At 41.0% G+C, this 2,513-nt stretch overlaps 1 pseudogene; it reads right to left on the bottom strand.

The window, feature by feature from the left end:
• Positions 1-267: 267 nt before the first annotated feature.
• Positions 268-720, bottom strand: LOC127663631 (60S ribosomal protein L32-like; annotated as a pseudogene).
• Between the last annotated feature and the right edge of the window lie 1,793 nt (positions 721-2,513).

The raw sequence follows: 2,513 nt of genomic DNA, 5'->3' as shown, positions 1-2,513 counted from the left end.
CCTGCACAGTGTATGTCCAGCCTTTAACTTAGTGGGATTATTGGCTTGGTATCAGTTTGTTTCTCTACTGTTGGGATAATATGATAACCAAAACACAGTTGGAGAAGGAATGGATTTATTTTGGTTTATACTATATACACTGAGGGAAGCCAGGCAGGAACTCAAGGAAGGAATATGGAAGCAAGAACTGAAGCAAAGACCATGGAAAAACATTTCTCTTTTTTTCCCTTCAGTTTTTGTGATTTATTTAAACACAAAACATGCACACAAGCCATCTATTCATTTTCTTCACTGCGTACCCTGGCGTTGGGATTGGTGACTCTGATGGCCAGCAGTGCTGCGCTTTCTACCATGGCTTTTCGGTTCTTAGAGGAATCATAGTGAGCAATCTCAGCACAGTAAGCAGCCCTTCCAGCTCAAACCAGAAACTTCCGGAAGCCTCTAGACAGCAGCATGTGTGTACTATGGGTTGTTCTAGTAACCAATGTTGGGCATCAGGATTCGGCCCTTAAGTCTTCTCCACACCCTGTCAATACCTCTAGATTTCCACCAGTTTTTTCCTGACTGGTGCCTGATGAACTTCTTGGTCCTCTTAGTGATGATCTTGAGCTTCACCAGAGGCCGGAGGGCAGCCAAGGTGGCACAAAACAGATGGCAGCCACCTTGCAGGTAGTGTTCAGGAAGAAGGGGAGGAACATTTCTTACTGGCTTGCTCTCCATGCCTTGCTCGACTTGTTTTCTTATACCACCCAGGACTACTTGCCTATAGGTGGCACCATCCACAATGGGCATACATCAATCATCAATCAAAACAAAACAAAACAAAAAGCCCCAAAGATATACCCACTGGTGGTGTATCTAGTTGCCAATCTGTTGGAAACAATTGTTCAGTTGTGATTCCTTCCTCCCTCGAGACTCTAGTTTGTTTCAAGTTAACAATAAATGAACAATCAACCAGCACACCGTCATCTGACTTTTATGCTTGGTAAGACTGTACATGGTTTGTCCATGATTGTGTCCTGTTGCCTGGAAACACACACAGCACACTAAATAAATGAGCCTGGCCTTTCAGAAGCTTTCCTGTTTCTATCCTTTCCTTCATCAATCTTTTAAAAAATCCATTACCAGTAGCCTTCCTCCAATGGGATCTGCCCCACTGGCAACACCCATTCCTTGCTGAACTCTTTGTCTACTTTCTGTATCTTAGAGTTCTACTAAACCAGTGCCCCAAAGTTGGCCAGTAAGTCTTCCCTGATGGACACACCCAGTGGTTTCCTCGAGCTTCATCCCCTTAAGTTAGTTACCTTAAAGTGAATGAGCACTGCTGACCCACGCCCCTTCCCTGTCTCCTTCTGATTCATTGTCTTGACTTTCTTGCTCTCCCCACTCCTCTAGGCATTTCATCAACAGAATCACCTTCCTCCCCTCTCCAGCTCTTCCTTCTGACCTCCCTAAGACTGTTAACATTTTCTCCATCCACTACCAAGTTTAAGGATCTTTGCTCTCAGACATTCATTTAATCAATACCTCAGCTTCAGTGCACATCCTGTTGAAGTCTAAATCTCAAGCCATTTTACTTTGCTTCCTGGATACTCAGTTCTATGCCTCTGCCCTTTCAAACAAGTCCAGCCATATGGCTTCAGACAAACTAATAAACCTTATTTTCTGATGTCTCACAAGACCCAATACAAAAGCCATGACTTGCCTCTCAAGCACATCAGGCTACCAACCCCCTGAAATAACTGTTTCATTGTTGCCTAAAAACTTCTGAATATGTTCATATAACATATCCTAACAGCAAGGCCAAGGGTACCCAAGCTAAAGTGAAGAAACAGACCTTATTTCTCATTTTGTCTCAACTGGAACTTTTTTCTTCAGGAATAATAGAGGACAAGAATGTTGCGGGCTGAACCAAAATCTCTCACATCATCAAGGATACTCCCTTAGAAATAGTAGGTATAATAAGCCTAGGCCTAGATAGATGCCTTTTAAAAATACACAAGGTGTCACTGCTCAGTTGCAAGGCTCAACAACAGGATCAAGGGATTGAGTCAAGAATAATTAATTATACCTTCAGTTTTCAAGGAAAGATTAAATACTTGCAAATACCTTTAAGGAGTTGTTGAATCACAAAATACTCAAACCATCTGAAAAACATCAGCAAGTTTAAATTATTGTTATAGAAGTTATAGTAGAGTACAGAGCATCAAAAAAAGGAGAAAGAAATTGAATTATGGCAAAAATTTAGCCACACAATGTTTTATTATTGTTACAAATAAAAACTAGGAAACACACTAAACACCCACCAGCATGGGGTAGCATAATCCGCAGCAGGTCCTCCTGAGGAAAAATGTGTTTCTAGCATTAAAATCCCGCACTTGGACTATATTTTATAACATCAAAAGATTCTTAACAAATGAATAGAATATATTAGTTACCTTTCCATCGTTTTGATTTAAAAAAAAAAAAAAAAAAAAAACCATGGTAAGGGGCTAGAGAGATGGCTCATGGGT

This window comes from Apodemus sylvaticus, chromosome 13, assembly GCF_947179515.1.
Source record: "Apodemus sylvaticus chromosome 13, mApoSyl1.1, whole genome shotgun sequence".
Classification (NCBI taxonomy): Eukaryota; Metazoa; Chordata; class Mammalia; order Rodentia; family Muridae; genus Apodemus; species Apodemus sylvaticus.
The sequence above is the reverse complement of the archived record's forward strand: the minus strand, read 5'-3'. Positions and strand labels throughout refer to the sequence as shown.